This window comes from Heptranchias perlo, chromosome 10 (genome assembly GCF_035084215.1).
Source record: "Heptranchias perlo isolate sHepPer1 chromosome 10, sHepPer1.hap1, whole genome shotgun sequence".
In the NCBI taxonomy this organism is placed as follows: Eukaryota; Metazoa; Chordata; class Chondrichthyes; order Hexanchiformes; family Hexanchidae; genus Heptranchias; species Heptranchias perlo.
The window spans coordinates 17,108,191-17,128,240 of NC_090334.1; the positions used below are offsets into that span (position 1 = coordinate 17,108,191).

At 42.7% G+C, this 20,050-nt stretch overlaps 1 protein-coding gene across 2 annotated transcripts in view; it reads right to left on the bottom strand.

Moving 5' to 3' along the window:
- Positions 1-20,050, bottom strand: part of sipa1l1 (signal-induced proliferation-associated 1 like 1) — a 348,364-nt gene that overhangs the window by 299,293 nt on the left and 29,021 nt on the right. The window lies entirely within an intron of this gene.

Sequence of the window (20,050 nt, forward strand, 5' to 3'; positions counted from 1 at the left end):
CTGCCAATGGGACAGGACATACCCAGGGATTGTGATGGAAGAGTCTGGGATGTTCGCAGGGAGGTATGATTCTGTGAGTATGGCTATGTAAGGCTGTTGCCTGACTAGTCTGTGGAGCAGCTCTCCCAATTTTGGCACAATTCCCCAGATGTTCATGAGGAGGACTTTGCAGGGTCGACTGGGCTTGGTTTGCCTTTGTCGTGTCCGATGCCTAGTGGTCCAATGCCGAGTGGTCCGTCCGATTTTATTCTTATTCTGACTTTTTTTAAGCGAGATTTTATAACTGAGTGGCTTGCTGGGCCATTTCAGAGGGCAATTAAGAATCAACCACATTGCGGTGGGTCTGGAGTCACATATAGGCCAAACCGGGTAAGGACGGCAGGTTTCCTTCCCTAAAGGACATTCGTGAACCAGATGGGTTTTTACGACAATCCGGTAGTTTCATGGTCGCCATTACTGATACTAGTATTTTAATTCCAGATTTTATTTAATTAATTGAATTTTAAATTCCCCAGCTGCCGTGGTGGGATTTGAACTCATGACTCCGGATTATTAGTCCAGAATGAGAGGTGAATGCATTTAAACATATAAAATTCTTTGAGGGTTTGACAGGGTAGATGCTGAGAGGCTGTTTCCCCTGGCTGGAGGTCTCGAACTAGAGGTCATAGTCTCAAGATAAGGAGCCGGCCATTTCGGACCGAGATGAGGAAAAATTTCTTTTGAAGCTTTGGAATTCTCTACCCTAGAGGACTGTGGCTGTTCAGTCGTTGAGTATATTCAAGACTGAGATCAATGAATATTTGGACACTAATGGGGATAGGGCAGGAAAGTGGAGTTGAGGTAGACGATCAGCCATGATCTTATTGAATGGCTGAGCAGGTTCGAGGGGCAGTAAGGCCTACTCCTGCCCCTATTTCTTATGTTCAAGTGGACATAAAGAACCCCATGGCATTGCTGAAGTTCTCCCAATGCCCTGGCTTACATTCTTCCCTCAAACGGCACCATCAAACACAGAATATCTTGTCATTCATCTCACTTGTTATTTGTGGGGCCCTGCTGTGCGCAAAATGTCTGCCAAATTTGCCTACATACAGCAATGGCTATACTCCAAAAGCAAATTCAGTGGTTGTGAAGTATTTGGGGCATCCTGAGAACGTGAAAGATGCTATATAAATGGAAGTTCTTTCTTTCCTTTTGGGTCAGAGTAGAGGAAACTTCAATTTGCACCTAACCTCGTAACTGCTTAATGCTGACACCAGGTAAACAAAGTGGGAAAGTTTTCAAAAACAGCGGTCGTGACCTTGGTAACAAAAAGAGCTAGAAAAAATTTTGTATGGAAACTTTTTTTTGCATTAACTGCCCTGTCAAAGATTAAATCCAAAAAGGTTGCTACAACATTAACAAAAAACAGTTCAATTTCATTTGTTTCTCCTGGGTTTTTTTTTTGATTTTTAAAAACCAAAATAATTTTCAGAAATAACATCTTATGTCACAACACCTCAAAGTGCTTCAATCAGAGAATTGTGTTTGGAATGCAGTGATTTGTTATGCAGGCACTGTAGTAAGTTATGGTGATACTGTTTTTTGCGAGTTAATCTCAGGTTAGACTTCAAATCAACGCAGTGCGATTGTGCAAATTCGAAAGACAGATATGAACCTATGGGATAAGGAGGGCGGAAGGAGAAACTAAACTTCAGAGAGCCACTAACCTGCTGCACTGAGCAAAGAGACACTGTATTACCAGAATTACATCACCATCATCACGGTATGACTCATGCAACAAGTCAAGACAGAATTGTTACAATTACCATAAACACAGGTAACACCTTCATTGCTCGATCCCACAGCAAAACCACAGAGAAAGACGTTCAAACTCAGCTCTTTTCTGGAAAAGTGTTAAATTTCTAACCGACCAGAGAAACTCAAGTTTTATTTTTCATCTTTTACTTGCATCTTTGCCACAAGGGGAAAAAAATGGCAAAAATTGCTGATAGTTGCCAATATTTGGCTTACAGTTTCCACTTAATATATCCATGAACTTATACCACACAAGATAAAAATATTACTTGGCCTTCCCAGCCAAAGTGGCTCCGTGGCTAAATGTACTGCGTCCTGTGGTTACTAAGCCACATAAGTCAGGTCTGTTCAGAGTTAGTCAACCTCAGCCTGACACGTGGCGAGGGTGCTACCATTAGTCTCAGCATCGGCAGCTTAGGAAAGGATGACAAAACTTACTATCCAGCAAACCCCGTTTATTTCCTTATCCCTCTGTGAAGGGCCTTTCTACATTAAAAGGCACTATATAAACTCGTGGTAGTTGTTCACCATGGTGTGCTGAGTTAGGTGCGCATTGTATGAGGTCAGATTCTGGCTCAGCTGTCCTGCTCTCCCTCTCAATTGAATCGCCGGCCAATACCCACATTCTAGGCTCGCATCGGAAGAACAGCCATTTAGATAAAATACTTGAGGGTGAAAAAGGCTTGCATTTATATCGTGCCGTTCACGGCCTCAAGGCGTCGCAAAGTGTTTTACAGCCAATGAAGTACTTCTGAAGTCTAGTCACCGTTGTAATGCAGGAAACGCGGCAGCTAATTTGTGCACAGCAAGACCCCACAAACAGCAACATGGTAATGACCAGATAATCTGTTTTTTTTTTAAAACAGCGATGTTGGTTAAGGGATAAATATCGACCAGGACAAGGTAACCATTACCTTGGAACTGTATTTCAGTATAATCACAACCTACTTGAAAGCAGCAGTAAAAACAATCCGAGGAATAAATCCAAGTAGAAGAAATATCAGAGAAAAACATTTAATAGTGATATGGACAAAATTCTTAGGATATTAAAAAGATCCCATTTGCGGTGCTGATATGAATGACAAAGATTGGAAGTTGGTTATCAAAACCATACCACACGTGAAACTTAAGCCCTATCACACGACTCCACAAATTATCTAGTTAGATAGATATTCCAATAATTCCATGAGTCTCCCCCAAACTCCCACAAAAAGGTTGTGGCAGGGTAAAAGGAAAAGGTTGAGGGAACGTAACGGAGTACTTGGGGACGGGGAAAGAGTCAAGAAAAAGGAACAGTTTTAACAAAACCACAAAACATTTACTTTCAGTTTGCTAAAAATTCAGTGAAATATTTGAAACAGAATAGTGAATGAAATATGCATAACATCAGTAAAGATCCTGAAATCCCAAGTAATAAAAACAGATTTTGACTTATTCAGTCATAGGAACCTAGAAGGCAAAAAAAAAACACGTACACTAATATATGGTTTTGGAAGCGTGACCTGTTATCCAACATGGAGAGGCAAACTGTATATCTAACATTTCAAAATATCTTACTGGCAAACAGTAACGCTGGCACCAAATGTCAATGTTCTTCTACTAAATTATGCCAACATTTATCCTTGACTGCAGTGGCTTATCAGAATTTATTTCAGAGCAGGAAAAGAATGCATACAAGCCACATTATAACTAGACCAAATACTATACATAAGAGACAGATGTGTCTTTTACAAGTTTGCGATAGAACTCTGACAGTAGACCAATTTGGTTGAAGCAAAAATCTGGCTTAACTACTAGTCAAAAAGTCTTCCCCCACCCCATGAAATGATTAAATTTATCCCACTATTGTACCACTAAAAGACAGTCTATTTAAAGATTTGTGGTCATGTGACAGCCCTGTACAAACTGCTAACTGATGACCACAAATCTTTAAATAGACTGGCTCAATCACTCCAACTCATTTTAATGTACTTTCCTATTTTGGAACCTGTAACTGTCTGAAGCCCAAGATCAAAAATGTTTGCACAGTCACAACACCAAATAAAAGGCTAAAATGTGCAACTGGTTTTAACTTTTGCAGACCTTAAATACAAGGTACAAAAAGGACTCCAGAGAAAAAGATTACTCCACAGAAAATTGGTACAGCAGTCCTGTTTGCAGCAGCTTAGGAAAAATAGATAGGCTCACTAAGTGAGTTTTTAAAAATTCATTCTCAGGATGTGGGCATTGCTGGCAAGGCTGGCATTTATTAACCATTCCTAGTTGCCCGGAGAAGGTGGTGGTGGGCCTTCTTGTTGAACCGCTGCAGTCCATGTGCTGAAGGTGCTCCCACCTGAAAGTGCTGTTGGGTAGGGAAGTCCAGGATTTTGACCCAGTGATGATGAAGGAACGGCGATATATGTCCAGGTCAGGATGATGTGTGACTTGGAGGTGATGGTGTTCCTATGCACCTGCTGCCCTTGTCCTTCTGGGTGGTGGAGTCACTGGTTTGGGAAGTGCTCCCAAAAAAGCCTTGGCGCATTGCTGCAGTGCATCCTGTAGATAGGACACACTGCAGCCACGCAGATGGAGTCGGTATTTAGGCTAGAGGGTGAAGTACTTTGTCCTGGATAGTGTCGAGCTTCGAGTGATGTTGCAGCTGCACACATCCGGTTAAGTGACGAGTATTCCATCACGCTCGTGACTTGTGGATGGTGGAAAGACTTTGAGGAGTCAGGAGGTGAGCTCCCCGCCACAGAATACCTACTCTAATAGCAGGGCTCGAAAATGAGTTACTACTTATGGCCAGAGCTGCAAGTTTTGCACAAAATCCAATAAATCATTGTCTCTTAAATTCAGTGTAAAACACTATAAAATTCATTGCAATTAGTGGAAATCACTGTAAAATGCATTAAAAATAAATGGAAATTTCATTAGAACAATGTAAATGATTATAAAATTTATCAGAACATAAATACGTTACGAAGCTCATGTCTTACTCATATTTTATTTATACCAACATAATTTGTACAAGCAATACATTTGCATTCAACAGCATTTTACTGACCTTGCAATACACACAGTCAGTTAAAACTGTATGTTTTCATAAAACATAAAGAGCAAGAGAATAACTGAAGAAAGAGTAGGGCCTATTCGAGACCAAAAAGGTAACCTATGCGTGGAGGTGGAAGATGTGAGTATGGTTCTTAATGAATACTTTGCATCTGTCTTCACAACACAGAGGGACGATGCAGACATTGTAGTTAAGGAGGAGGAGGCGGCGTGTGAAATATTAGATGGGATAAACAGTAAGGGGAGTAGCATCTTTGAAAGTAGGTAAATTACCAGGCCCGGATGAAACGTATCCCAGGCAGTTAAGAGAAGCAAGAGAGGAATTAGCGGAGGTTCTGACCATCATTTTCCAATCCTCCCTAGCTACAGATGTGGTGCCGGAAGATTGGAAGACTGCTAACGTTGTACCGTTGTTTAAAAAGGGAGAAAGGGATAGATTGAGTAATTACAAGCCAGTCAGCCTATCCTCAGTGGTGGGCGAATTATTGGAAACAATTCTGAAGGACAGTATTAACTGTCATTTAGAAAGGCACGAATTAATCAAGGACAGTCAGCATGGATTTGTTAAGGAAAGGTCGTGTCGCACTAACTTGATTGAATTTTTTTGAGGTGGTAACAAGGAGGGTTGATGAGGGTAGCACGTTTGATATACTCTACATGGAATTTAGCAAGGCTTTTGACAAGGTCCCACATGCCAGACTTGTTAGAAAAGTGTAAGTCCAAGGAAAAGTGGCAAGTTGGATCCAAAACTGGCTCAGTGACAGGAAGCAAAGGGCAACGGTCGACGAGCGTTTTTGTGACTGGAAGGCCGTTTCCATGGGGTTCCGCAGAGCTCAGTGCTAGGCCCCTTGCTTTTTGTGGTACATATTAATGATTGAGACCTAAACGTAAGGTACATAATTAAGAAGTTTGCAGATGATACAATAATTGGCCAAATGGTTAATAGTGAGGAGGAAAGCTGTAAACTGCAGGAAGATATCAATGGACTGGTCAGGTGGGCAGAAAAGTGGCAAATGGAATTCAATCCAGAGAAGTGTGAGGTAATGCATTTGGGGGAGGGCAAACAAGGCAAGGGAATACACAATAAATGGGAGGATACTGAAGTGCAGAGGAACAGAGGGACCTTGGAGTGCATGTCTACAGATCCCTGAAGATAGCAGGGCAGGTAGATAAGGTGGTTAAGGCGGCATACGGGATACTTTACTTTATTAGCTGAGGCACAGAATATAAGAGCAGGGAGGTTATGCTAGAATAATATAAAATACTAGTTAGGCCACAGCTTGAGTACTGTCTACAGTTTTGGTCACCACATTGCAGGGAACATGCGATTGCACTCGAGAGGGTACAGAGGAGATTTACGAGGATGTTGCCAGGACTGGAGAATTTTAGCTATAAGATTGGATAGGCCGGGTTTGTTTTCTTTGGAACAGAGGAGGCTGAGGAGAGATTTAATTGAGGTATATAAAATTATGAGGGGCCTAGATAGAGTGGATAGGAAGGACCTATTTCCTTTACCAGAGAGGACAATAACAAGGGTGCATAGAAGGATTAGAGGGGAGCTGGGGATACATTTTTTCAACCAGAGGGTGGTAGGGATCTGGAACTCACTGCCTGAAAGGGTGCTAGAGGCAGAAACCCTCATCACATTTAAAAAGGTACTTGAAGAGCCGCAACCACAATGCTACGGACCAAGTGCTGGGAAGTGGGATTAGGCTGGATGGCTCTTTTTCAGTTGGCACAGACACAATGTGCCAAATGGCCTCCTCTGTGCCATAAATTTCTATGATTTATGAAAACACAAACCCATCTCAGCCAATTATGTGGCAGCAAGGAGAGAATAAATTGTCATGTTACTGATGTTTCCATTGAGCTGTTTGATAAAAATGCCAGAATCACTTTCTCAAATAGCTGAATTACCTGCAGATCAACAAATGGCTCACAATCTAAATGAAATGTTCCTGGTCACCATTATTCTGAGAACGAAGTGACATTGTTCCAATTTTGAAGCAGTTAATTTCTGTGGTTTATCAATCACTCCATGATGATCCAAAATCTTTTGGTTTGAAAATGATTTTTTTTTAAAATTAAAAACCTGATACTGATAGGAGGAAAGGATTGTCAAGTATTTATAATATCAAAATAAGTTTGTGCAGCTCAAAAGTACAGTATATTAAATATCTTTTATCAACATTTAAATTTGTTATAAACTGCCCTGAAGGAAGCATGAAATGTGAAAAAATATAAATATTTACCCTTGTTTAGCTTTTATTTTGAAAGCATGAGATTATACACTTAACTGCCTCAACCTGTCCATATCCCTGACCGACTCAATATCACTTGGTAGCTTCGTTCCGCATCTCCCCGCCTTGTCCTCATCAAGATCATTTCTTCGACAAATGAGTGATTTTAGGAAATGTGCTGGCTCTGTTTGGACTGGCAGGAGTGAAACCAAGCAAGAGATGCCAAGGAGATGCCAAGGAGATGGACCTTAATCACCGCTGGATCTAACTGTTTACACACAACTCTTTCCCAATACTCCCTAACACTGGAAAAGCTCCCTTTCAGTCCTTCAAAACCTCCATCATAAAGCCTATCTCGACCCATCTACCTTCTACCACCCTATCAATAACTTCCCTTTCCTCTCTAAAGGTCATCGAACAGGTCATTTTCACCCAGCTCCACGCCCACTATTCCCAGTTCAAAAGTCTTCAGTCTGGTTTCTGCCTTGTTCATTGCACCAAGACCAAAGTCACTGGCAATATTTTTTGACTGTAACTATGGTGCAAGATCAATCCCTCTTTGATTTCTTCAACCTGCCAGTCGATTATTCCATCATCTTTCCTCTGTGGTCGATGGCAACACCATCTGTAGGCATAGAGTCAACGTCCACATGTACGGACACCAAGGTCTACCTCTCCACCACTACCCTTGACCCCACAACCACAACTGTGCTGTCCGACTGTTTATCTGACATCAAGCTGTAGATGAGAAACAATATTCTTCAACTTAACATCGGCAAATACAAAGCTATGCTTTTTTTGACTCGTGTCAGAAGTGTCACACTGAAGCATGCAATAACATTCCTTCCCCTGCTGCTTGCTCAGGCAGAACCTAATAACATGCAGTCTCAATGTCCTGTTTGATCTTTAACTTGCTGTGGGAACACCTGCATACTGTGTCACTGTGTCCACCAGCAAAATTTAGAACAGGAAAAATTCTGATGAGATATGGTTTGCACTAATGTCAAAAACCCACAGAAATCTGCAAGCTTGGAATTCAGAATCTTCAAGTATATATACGAACATTAGACCATTCAGCCCCTCGAGCCTGCTCCACCATTCAGTTAGATCATGGCTGATCTGTACCTCAACTCCATATCCCTCGATACCCGAGCCATCGGTCTCTGACTTGAAAGCTCTGAGTGACCTAGCATCCACGGCCTTTTGTGGGGTTGGGGGGGAGGGGGGAAAAGAGAGTTCCAGATTTCCATCACCTTTTGTGTGAAAAAGTCCTCGATGATTTCCCTCCTAAATGGCCCGGCTCTAATTTTAAGATCATGTCGCCTCGTTCTTGATTCCCAAACCAGAGGAAATAGTTTCTGTGTATCTACCCTATTGAATCCTTTTAACATTGTAAATATCTCGATCCGATCACCCCTCAAATCTTCTATACTCAAAGGAATACAAGCCGAGTCAAAGGAATGCCTATGATATGCTATAAACATCCCAACTCTCAAAACCAGACTGCCACTCAGCCATTATATTGATACAGGAGTGCAGTCATCTCAGTAAGCACCATTGTTCTGAAAGATTGTTGGTTCCTATTGATAACAATGCTACTTAAGACTAAATAAATAGCTATCACAGTAGAGCTGGATCAAGTAAACAGTAATACATCAAACTGCAAACAATAGGGATGGGGGGAGGGGGAGGGGAAAGTGAAGAGAAAAAAATCAGGGCTGTCACCCAGCGAAGTGCTAAGCTTTGCAGGCAATAATATTGAAGGTTTAATTTCTGGTCTATGCTCAGTTAGATGGTCTCAGCCAAGGCATGACTTAGCTTTGCTAGGCTAAAATAAGGCGGGGGGGGGGGGGGGCGGAATTGATAGGGGGGGAAGCCCAGAGTTTTACTCCTGAATGCTATTCAGTGACTATGGAAAAAAAGGGAGGGTCTTTAAATGACATTTATGGTTTTGTTATAAAATGGATGGGATGTACTGTACAAAACACCATACCAAGACTAGATTAATAGTCAAGGGCAGGAACCATTATTTGACAGTTTCCTAACAAACAGACCTCCAAATCAGAGGCTGAGCCAGCATCATGCAATAATGATGAGGAAAACTTCTGTCTCAAGTTCTGAATTGACAGCCTGAAACAGTCAGCTAAGTATGAAAGAGGTTCAAGTTTACCCAAGACATTAATTCTGTGCACACAAACAATAAGTAAACCACACGTGAATTACAAGAAAGTATCTCAGTGGTATTGCAGAGATTTCAGCTTTGCCTCGGAGGCTAAAATTCCTTTACTTAGTATTGCAACGAGATGTTCTGCGGAATTTTTTTTTGCATTGCAACTAATTTTGTAGCAAGGTGAAAAATATGAAATTAGAATGGTTATGAAGATCCAACAAAAGATAGAAAACAAACCCTCCAGTTGAAAATGTAAAAGAAATTAAATTGCTCTGGATTTTAATAATCATGTATCTTGTGCAAAAATATTCATTGGTTTTGCTTTTGGGAGCAATGCAACAAGACTTCCAATAACCCCCCTTCCCCAGTGGATGATAAAACTTGTTGCACTATCAAGAATCCTCAAAATATGGTCTTAAATATATGGTACAGCAATACACACAGTCTACAGCACAGAAACATGCCATTTGGCCCAACTGGTCTATGCCGGCATTTATCTCCACACAAGCCTGGGTTCAGGAATTAAGTCAAATACAAAACAAATGACCAAAAACATTAAGTAATTTTATTCACAAAGGAGATAAACTACAAGATAAATTTGTGTTTATATAGAAATTTATCAAACAACACAAGTACAGTGACTTCTGAAGTAGGCAAGCATGACTGCCATTTTGAACACAGCAAAGTCCCACAAACAGCAATGAGAAGAATGGCTTGATTTGCTGCTGTTGGTTGAGGGAGGATTTTTGGATGGGTAAGCTGGAGGACTCCAAGCTCTTCTTCAAAAATTGCCTTGGGATCCTTAAGGTTTGTTTAAACAAATGGAACAGGCCAGTAGAGGCAGAGTCAACACGGCTTTGTGAAAGGGAAATTGTGTTTGACTAATTTATTAGAAGTTCTTTGAGGAAGTAACAAGCAATGTGGATAAAGAGGATCCTGTGGATGTTGTGTACTTGGATTTCCAAAAGGCTTTTGACAAGGTGCCACGTCAAAAGACTACTACACAAAATAAGAGCTCATGGTGTAGGCGGTAACATTAGCATGGATAAAGGATTGGTTAGCTAACAGGAAACAGAGAGTAGGCATAAATGGGTCATTTTCACATTGGCAAGATGTAACGAGTGGAGTGCCACAGGGATCAGTGCTTAGGCCTCAACTATTTACAATCTATAATCAATGACTTGGATGAAGGGACCAAATGTATGGTTGCTAAATTTGCTGACGGCACAAGGTTGGCAGGAAATTAAGTTGTGAAGAGGACATAAGTAGTCTGCAAAGGCATATAGATAGGTTAAGTGAATGGGCAAAAATTTGGCAGATGGAATATAATGTGAGAAAATGTGAATGTGTCCACTTTGGCAGGAGGAATAGAAAAGCAGTATATTATTTAAATGGAGAGAGATTGCAGAACTCTGAGGTACAGAGGGATCTGAGTGTCCTAGTACGTGAATCACAAAATGTTAGTATGCAGGTATAGTAAGTAATTAGGAAGGCAAATGGAATATTGTCATTTATTGCAAGGGGAATGGAATATAAAAGTAGAGATGTTTTGCTACAGTTGTACAGGGCATTGGTGAGACCACATCTAGAATACTGTGTGCAGTTTTGGTCTCCTTATTTAAGAAAGGACATAATTGCTTTGGAGGCGGTTCTGAGAAGGTTCGCTCGACTGATTCCTGGGATGAGGGGGTTATCTTATGAGGAAAGGTTGGACAAGCTGGGCCTGTATACACTGGAGTTTAGAAGAATGAGAGGTGATCTTATTAAAACATATAAGATCCTGAGGGGACTAGACATGGTAGATGCTGAGAGGTTATTTCCCCTTGTGGGAGAGACTAGAACTAGAGGCCACAGTTTAAAAATAAGGGGTCTCCCATTTAAGATGGAGACGAGGAGAAATTTTTTCTCTGAGGGTCATGAGTCTGTGGCACTCCCTTCCCCAGAGAGCGGTGGAGGCAGGGTCACTGAATATTTTTAAGGCTGCGTTAGATGGATTCCTGATTAACAAGGGAGTCAAAGGTTACAGTAGGTAGACGGGAAAGTAGTGTTGAGGTCACAATCAGATCAGACATTATCTTATCAAACAGCAGAGCAGGCTCGAGGGGCCGAATGGCCTACTCCTGCTCTTAATTCGTATGTTCGTATGTAATAAAAAAAAATTACACATGGTCAAAAGATTATTTAGGCAGCACTGTCAGTAGTGCCGAGTTTATATACTCAAGTCCTGGAGTGGTGGTTGAACCCACAACCTTGACTAAAAGGCAGGCAGACGTAGACTAGCTGAGCCAAGCTGACACTTACAAATACAAACAAAAAGAAACTGCCTGCCGTGCTAGATTATGCAAATCTTTAGCTGCTTTTATACAGCTACTGTTTGAGTTCTGAATCACCAGCTCCTGACATTTACCTTGCTAAATCTGGCTCTTTTGCCACAGCAGCAAACTTATTTTTTGTGGGCTTATAAGTTTGCTACCAGGATAAGGGAGCCAGAACTAGCAGTGCACCTTCACTGGTCTCCTGGACTAAAAAGCGTCAGCATAAAAGTGGTTTTTGGCTTCCAAAAATTCTGGCAGATAATGAGGAAGGCAGATAATAGAGGCTCCATGTATTTTGTTTTCAGCACCATTTATTGCTACCTATAAAATTATTATGGTTTTATGGTTGGTTATCACACAAGTTGGTTTGGTTGCAATGAGTACTGAGCCAAGAGTGCAAGAGACTATGGCTTGGTGTCAAATTTTATCTGATCAGCGCTGCTGTGAAGCGCTGAGGAACATTTTTACTATATTAAAAGGCACTATATAAATATAAGTAGTTGTTGTTCAGGCCAGCAGAAGAAAGCCTAACCAATAATGAGCAGCTTCAACAGGGCACACAAGGCAAAGGGCAAGCAACATCCAACCGCGTTCTGGGTGCAGAGCGGGGACCCGTGGGGTGGGTGGGGCAGGAAGAGAGCAAAGAGAGCAGGGGCAGGGCCAAGGCCAGGGGAGCAGGGGTGGGGTGAGAGCGGGGGGGTTGGGTTGGGTTGGGGCCAGCACTTCTCATTTTGCAAATCAACATTTTCAAGTCAAAGTACTGCTGAGAACTGCGGGACAAAAACCTAGACGCTGCACTAGGATGTGCTGTGTTTGATAAATTCATGCCAGAAATCCCAACTTTGGTGAAAGAGAAAGGCTGCAAAGCTTCGCACTGAATGCTAATAGATGTTTATTAAGTAAACATACACAAAGCACATTTGCATGTAATTTATATTAATGACTCGGATGAAGAGTTATATATCGATGTTTGCAGATGACACTAAGTGAGGAGCCACAGGATAGTGTGTGGATGGGAGCAGGTAGTTACAAAAGGGACTCAGACAGACTAAGTGAGTGGGCAAAACTATGGTAGATGTAGTTCAATATGAAGAAGTGTGAAGTCATCCACTTTGGATTAGAGAAGGACAAATCAGAATATTTTCTTAATGGTAAGAGACGAGGAGATGTTGAGCAGCAAAGGGATTTAGGTGTCCATGTACACAAATCACTAAAAGCCATTGTACAGGTACAAAAATGGAATGTTGGCCTTTTATCTCAAGGGGGTTGGCATACAACAGGAGAGGAAATGATGCTTCCATTGTACAGACCCTTGGTCACACCCTATCTGGAGCACTGCATTCAGTTTTGGGCACCAAACCTCAGGAAAGATATATTGGCCCACGAGGGGGTACAGTGCAGAGTCACCAGAATGATACTAGGGGTTAATGGGTGTACATTATGAGCACAGGCTGGACTTGCCTGGATGAGCGCAGCTCCAACAACACTCAAGAAGCTCGACATCATCCAGGTCAAAGCAGCCCGCTTGATTGGCACCACATCCAGCACCCTAAACATTCACTCCCTTCACCACCAGCGCACTGTGGCTGCAGTGTGTACCATCCACAGGATGCACTGCAGCAACTCGCCAAGGCTTCTTCGACAGCACCTCCCAAACTCGCGACCTCTACCACCTAGAAGGACAAGAGCAGCAGGTACATGGGAACAACACCACCTGCACGTTCCCCTCCAAGTCACACACCATCCCGACTTGGAAATATATCGCCATTCTTTCATCGTCGCTGGTTCAAAATCCTGGAACTCCCTTCCTAACAGCACTGTGGGAGAACCTTCACCACACGGACTGCAGGTTCAAGAAGGCGGCTCACCACCACCTTCTCAAGGGCAATTAGGGATGGGCAATAAATGCCGGCTTCGCCAGCGACGCCCACATCCCATGAACAAATTTTTAAAAAAGGTTGCATGAACTTGGCTTGTATTCCCTTCAATTTAGAAGACTGAGGGGTAATCTAATTGAAGGCTTTAAAATAAAGAGATTCGATAAGATAGAGTGTGAAATCAGGAAGCAATTCTTCAACAAAATGGTAGCGGAAATATGGAACTCCCGCCCCCAAAAGACTGTGGATGTTAGGTTAATTGAAATGTTCAAGATTGACAGCGACAGATTTTTGTTACGTAAGGGTATCAAGGGATAGGGAGCAAAGACAAGTAAATAGAGTTGAGGTATAAATCAGCCATGATCTAACAGAATGGCAGAACAGACTGGAGGCCTAATCCTGTTCCTGTGTATAGCATTTTTTAATAAAATTAGTGCACATGGATAAAACGGTGCCGTTATTTTTTTTATTATTCGTTCATGTGGGCGTCGCTGGCGAGACCGGCATTTGTTGCCCATCCCTAATTGCCCTTCAGAAGGTGGTGGTGAGCCGCCTTCTTGAACCGCTGCAGTCAGTGTGGTGAAGGTTCTCCCACAGTGTTGTTAGGAAGGGAGTTCCAGGATTTTGACCCAGCGATGAAGGAACGACGATATATTTCCAAGTCGGGATGGTGTGTGACTTGGACGGGAACGTGCAGTTGGTGTTGTTCCCGTGTACCTGCTTCTCTTGTCCTTCTAGGTGGTAGAGGTTGCAGGTTTGGGAGGTGCTGTCGAATAAGCCTTGGCGAGTTGCTGCAGTGCATCCTGTGGATGATACACACTGCAGCCACTGTGCGCCGGTAGGGAAGGGAGTGAATGTTTAGGGTGGTGGATGGGGTGCCAATCAAGCAGGCTGCTTTGTCCTGGATGGTGTCGAGCTTCTTGAGTGTTGCTGGAGCTGCACTCATCCAGGCAAGTGGAGAGTATTCCATCACACTCCTGACTTGTGCCTTGTACATGGTGGAAAGGCTTTGGGGAGTCAGGAGGGGAGTCACTCGCTGCAGAATATCCAGCCTCTGACCTGCTCTTGTAGCCACAGTATTTGTGTGGCTGGTCCAGTTAAGTTTCTGGTCAATGGTGACCCCCAGGATGTTGATTGTGGGGGATTCGGCGATGGTCATGCCGTTGAATGTCAAGGGGAGGTGATTCGACTCTCTCTTGTTGGAGATGGTCATTGCCTGGCACTTGTCTGTCCCGAATGTTACTTGCCACTTATCAGCCCACGCCTGGATGTTGTCCAGGTCTAGCTGCATGCGGGCTCGGAATGCTTCATTATTTGAGGGGTTGCGAATGGAACTGAACACTGCAATTATCAGCGAACATCCACATTTCTGACCTTATGATGGAGGGAAGATCATTGATGAAGCAGCTGAAGATGGTTGGGCCAAGGACACTGTCTTGAGGAACTCCTGCAGTAATGTCCTGGGGCTGAGATGATTGGCCTCCAACAACCACTACCATCTTCCTTTGTGGTAGGTATGACACCAGCCACTGGAGAGTTTTCCCCCGGATTCCCATTAACTTCAATTTTACTGGGGCTCCTTGGTGCCACACTCGGTCAAATGCTGCCTTGATGTCAAGGGCAGTCAGGCTCACCTCACCTCTGGAATTCAGCTCTTTTGTCCCTGTTTGGACCAAGGCTGTAATGAGGTCTGTAGCCAAGTGGTCCTGGCGGAACCCAAACTGAGCATCAGTGAGCAGGTTATTGGTGAGTAAGTGCCGCTTGATAGCACTGTCGACGACACCTTCCATCACTTTGCTGATGATTGAGAGTAAACTGATGGGGCGGTAATTGGCCGGATTGGATTTGTCCTGCTTTTTGTGGCTAGTCAGCAATTTTATAGGACAGAGCTGTGTTTACATTACAGCAGCAGTAGATGTCTGAGATATATGGAACTACAGATTAATTGAAAGCTTTTTGAATAATAAACACTAAAAAACACACACATAATTGTTACTTTTTTAAAATATAAATGGGTCTTAGCGTGAAACCTACTACCTACTGATTCAACAACAACTTGCATTTATATAGCTCCTTCAATGTGGTAAAACGTCCCAAGGCACTTCACAGGAGCGATCAAACAAAATTTGACACCGAGACACAGGAGGAGAGATGAGGACAGTGGACCAAAAGCTTGGTCAAAGAGGTAGGTTTTAAAGAGCATCTTAAAAGGAGGGGAGAGGTAGGAGAGGCGGAGAGGCCTAGGGAGGGAATTCCAGATCTTAGGACCTCGGCAGCTCAAGGCCCAGCCGCCAATGGTGCAGCGATAAAAATTGGGGATGCGCAAGAGGCCAGTGATGAGTGTCTTTGCAACACCAGGTGGATACACCGAAGAATAAAACGATTACAAAAGGGATACTTTTATTCCACTCAACCAATTCTTTATAATGGATCTATGTCCCATAAATGGAGTTTGCAGTCATTAAACTGAAGTTAGCTCACACACAAGGTGCCAACAGCCTTTAGTACCTCACTCAAGTGGTCATTCATGTAAGAGCAAGGAAAATGATCAGTAGACTATTCGACCACGAGAAGGATCAGAGCCAAGCCCACTCCTCTCCACACCCACCATGTATATAAGTACTCTTTCCAGCAGGAGTCACTGGCGATCAGAAGCACGAACCCAAGCCAACTTCTCCATTTCTTAGCCCTGGGCGTGCAGCATTCCTACCACCACCCTCACTGAGATCTGTTAACGCTGCACGATTATGCTCCTCTCAATACCTGGTCTGTATGGCTCACACATCTCTGCATTCAGCAATCATACCACCGGGTATCTTTAAATTAAAAAAAAAACTTAAGCAAGAGACACCACCTTGGCCATGTATGGAAACACTGGGGAATCTACCTATACACGTCATTAACCTTGGATCAATGCCAGTTTTCTGGTAATACAATCCTAAACATATCCTCAACGTATTAAACTCCATACAATTCAACTTCGAGTAATTTGTGCCTACATTCACACACACACGTTCCTTTTAACCCATTTTGACTTGATGTTTCAATATTTTAACAACAATCAAAATTGTTTTAAAAAAAGATAAGCTTACTTTAGAATAGTTGCATTGTGGGCTCCATAACAAGGATAGATGAATAATTTCTCGTCACAATCAGAGAGACATAATGAGGAAGAGAAAAGGCTGTACACATTTTGACTATTGATACAATACGCAACTTTTAAGATAGTCCACCCATCCACCAAAACATTGGAAGATAGGAACAGGAGTAGGCTCAAGGGGCTAAATGGCCGGTTCTGCCATTCACTGGGATCATGGCTGATCTGTCACCTAACTCCATATACCCACCATAGCCCCATATCCCTTAATACCTTTCGTTAACAAAAATCTATCAATCTCAGATTTAAAATTAAGAATTGAGCTAGCATCAACTGCCGTTTGTGGAAGAGAGTTCCAAACTTCTCCCACCTTCTGCGTGTAGAAGTGTTTTCTAACATCTCTCCTGAAAGTTCTGGCTCTAATTTTTAGGCTATGCCCCCTAGTCCTAGACTCCCCAACCAGTGGAAATAGGATAGAAAGGGAGAAACTATCAGCTCCCCTTAATATCTTGAAAACTTCAAATAATCCCTTAATCTTCTAACACTAGTTTGTGTAATCTCTCCTCATAATTCAACCCTTGAAGTCCAGGTGTCATTCTAGTAAATCTACACTGCACTCCCTCCAAGGCCAATATATCCTTCCTATGGTGCGGTGCCCAGAACTGAACACGCTACGGCCCCCCTTCACCTGGAGTACTAACATGGATACCTTCAAAGGGGGCAGTAGCAACGTCGATACAGAGTTGGCTAAGGGACAGGAAACAAAAAGTAGTGATGAACGATTGTTTTTTGGACTGTAGGGAGGTGTATATTAGCGTTCCCCAGGGGTCAGTGCTGGGACCACTGCATTTCTTGATATATATTAATGACTGGGACTTGGGTGTACTGGGCACAATTTCCAAATTTGCAGATGACAAAACTTGGAAGGGTAGTCAACAGTGAGTAGGATAGTGATAGACTTCAAGAGGATATAAACAGGCTGGTGGAATGGGCGGACACATGGCAGATGAAATTTAACGCAGAAAAATGCAAAGTGATATTTCGGTAGGAAGAACGAGAGGCAATAAAAAAAAGAGGGAACAGAGAGATCTGGGGGGGGGGTATATGTGCACAAATCGTTGACGGTGGCAGGGCAGGTTGAGAAAGTGGTTAGAAAAGCATACAGGATCCTGGGCTTTATAAATGGAGGCAGAGAGTACAAAAGTATGGAAGTCATGATGAACTTTTATAAAATACTGGTTTGGCCATAACTAGAGTAGTGTGTCCAGTTCTGGGCAATGTACTTTACGAAAGAGGTGAAGGCCTTAGAGAGGATGCAGAAGAGATTTACTAGAATGATTCCAGGGACGAGGGACTTCAGTTACGTGGATAGACTGGAGAAGCTGGGGTTGTTCTCCTTGGAACAGAGACAGTTGCGATGAGATTTGATAGAGGTATTCAAAATCATGAAAGGTTTAGACAAAGTAGATAGCGAAACTGTTCCCACTGGCGGAAGAATCAAGGACCAGAGGACATAGATTTAAGGTGATTGGCAAAAGGTGACATGAGGAAAAACTTTCTTACACAGCGAGTGGTTAGGATCTGGAATGCACTGCCCGAGGGAGCGGTGGAGGTGAATGCAATCATGGCCTTCAAAAGGGAACTGGATAAGTACTTGAAAGGAAAAAAAATTCAGGGCTACAGGGATAGGGCGGGGGAGTGGGTCTAGCTGGATTGATCTTGTATAGAGCCGGCACAGACTCGATGGGCCGAATGGCCTCCTTCCGTGCTGTAATCTTTCTATGGTTCTAGGTGTGGTGCAGCCAGGCCTCCATATAGCTGTAGCATAACTTCTACCCCTTGCTAATCCTCTAGATATAAAGGCCACCATTCGGTTAGCCTTTTTTGATTATTTTCTGTACCTGTCCGTGACATTTTAATAATCTATGTACATGGACCAAGTCTCTTTGAACCGCCACTGTTTCGAGCTGATCACCATTCAGAAAGTACTCTGATCTATCCTGTTTAGGTCCAAAGTAGACGACCTCACACTTGCCTGCATTGAAATCCCTGTGTCACAGTTTTGCCCATTCACTTAATCCATTAATATCTCTCTGTAATTGTATGCTTCCATCTACAATGCTGCCTATCTTTGTCATCGGCAAACTTGGATATGTGGCTCTTTATCCTGTCATCTAAGTCATTAATAAATCGAGAATAGTTGAGGTCCCAAAACAGATCCCTGTGGGACACCACTGGTCCTGTCCTTCCGATTTGAGTGCCTGTCCATTATTCCCTGCTCTGTCTCCTGCCGCTTAGCCAATTTCCTAACTAGGTCAAACATTTGCCCTCAATTCCATGAGCTTCCACTTTATCTAAGAGTCTTTTATGGGAGAATTTATCGAATGCTTTCTGGTAGTCCATATAAACAACATCCATAAACATTCCCTGTCCACTACTTTAGTCACCTCCTCAAAGAATTCAATCAGGTTCATTAGGCATGACCTACTGTTTACAAATCCATGCTGGCTCTCTCTGATCAGCTGAAACTTAATACAATCAATGTCTGAGCATCCAATGGTAAGTGAAGAGGCACTAAAAACGGCTAAAGAATCACCCACATCCACAGCTGTTCATTTCTACTACCGTTTTTTTATCATATCTGAATCCAAACTGCACAGAGTGATCTTCTATCGTTTCTCACTTCAGGGTGACTACACGCTAAATGTTGCTGCTTTGGAAACAGCCATTTTGTTTGCCACACTACAAGATCCCAGCCTTGGCTGAACAGTGGGGAAAGGGTGGGGAGGGAAAGTGAGATTGTAGTTTGAAGTTGCAAAAACCATATCCAAGTGGCCCAACAATCTGAGAGACATTAGGGATGAAAAAAAAAGAGAAGTAGAGGGGAAAGAGAGAACGAATTGGCTAGTAGTTAAAGTGCTGGGAACATATTAATAGTATTACCACACACTTTACAATTGGTCAGAAACTTCAGATGAAATGCATTATCAAGACTGCTCCAAATAGTAAATATTCTTTTTGAAAAGAATTGGATTTTCAAAAGGCCTTTGATAAGGTATCACATATTAGACACATGACTACGGTCAGAGCAGGTAGAATCAGGAGACAAGTAGCAGAATGGATAGCTAGCTGACTACAAAACAGAACACAGAAAGTCGGGGTTAAAAAGGTAGTTACTCAAACCGGCGGAAGGTGGGAAGTGGTGTTTCCATAGGGATCAGTGCTGGGACCACTGCTGTTCACCATTTAGATCAACAATTTGGACTTGGGAATCTGAAGTACAATTTCAAAATTTGCGGATGACACCAAATTGGGGGGGTATAGTTAATACTGAGAAAGACAACGACAAAATACAAGACAAGACATTAAGAAACTTGCAGAATGGGCATGTAAATGGCAAATGAATTGTAATATAGATAAGTGTGAGGTGGTGCATTTTGGTAGAAAAACTTCTTTACCTAGCGAGTGGTTAGAATGTGGAACTTGCTACCACATGGAGTAGT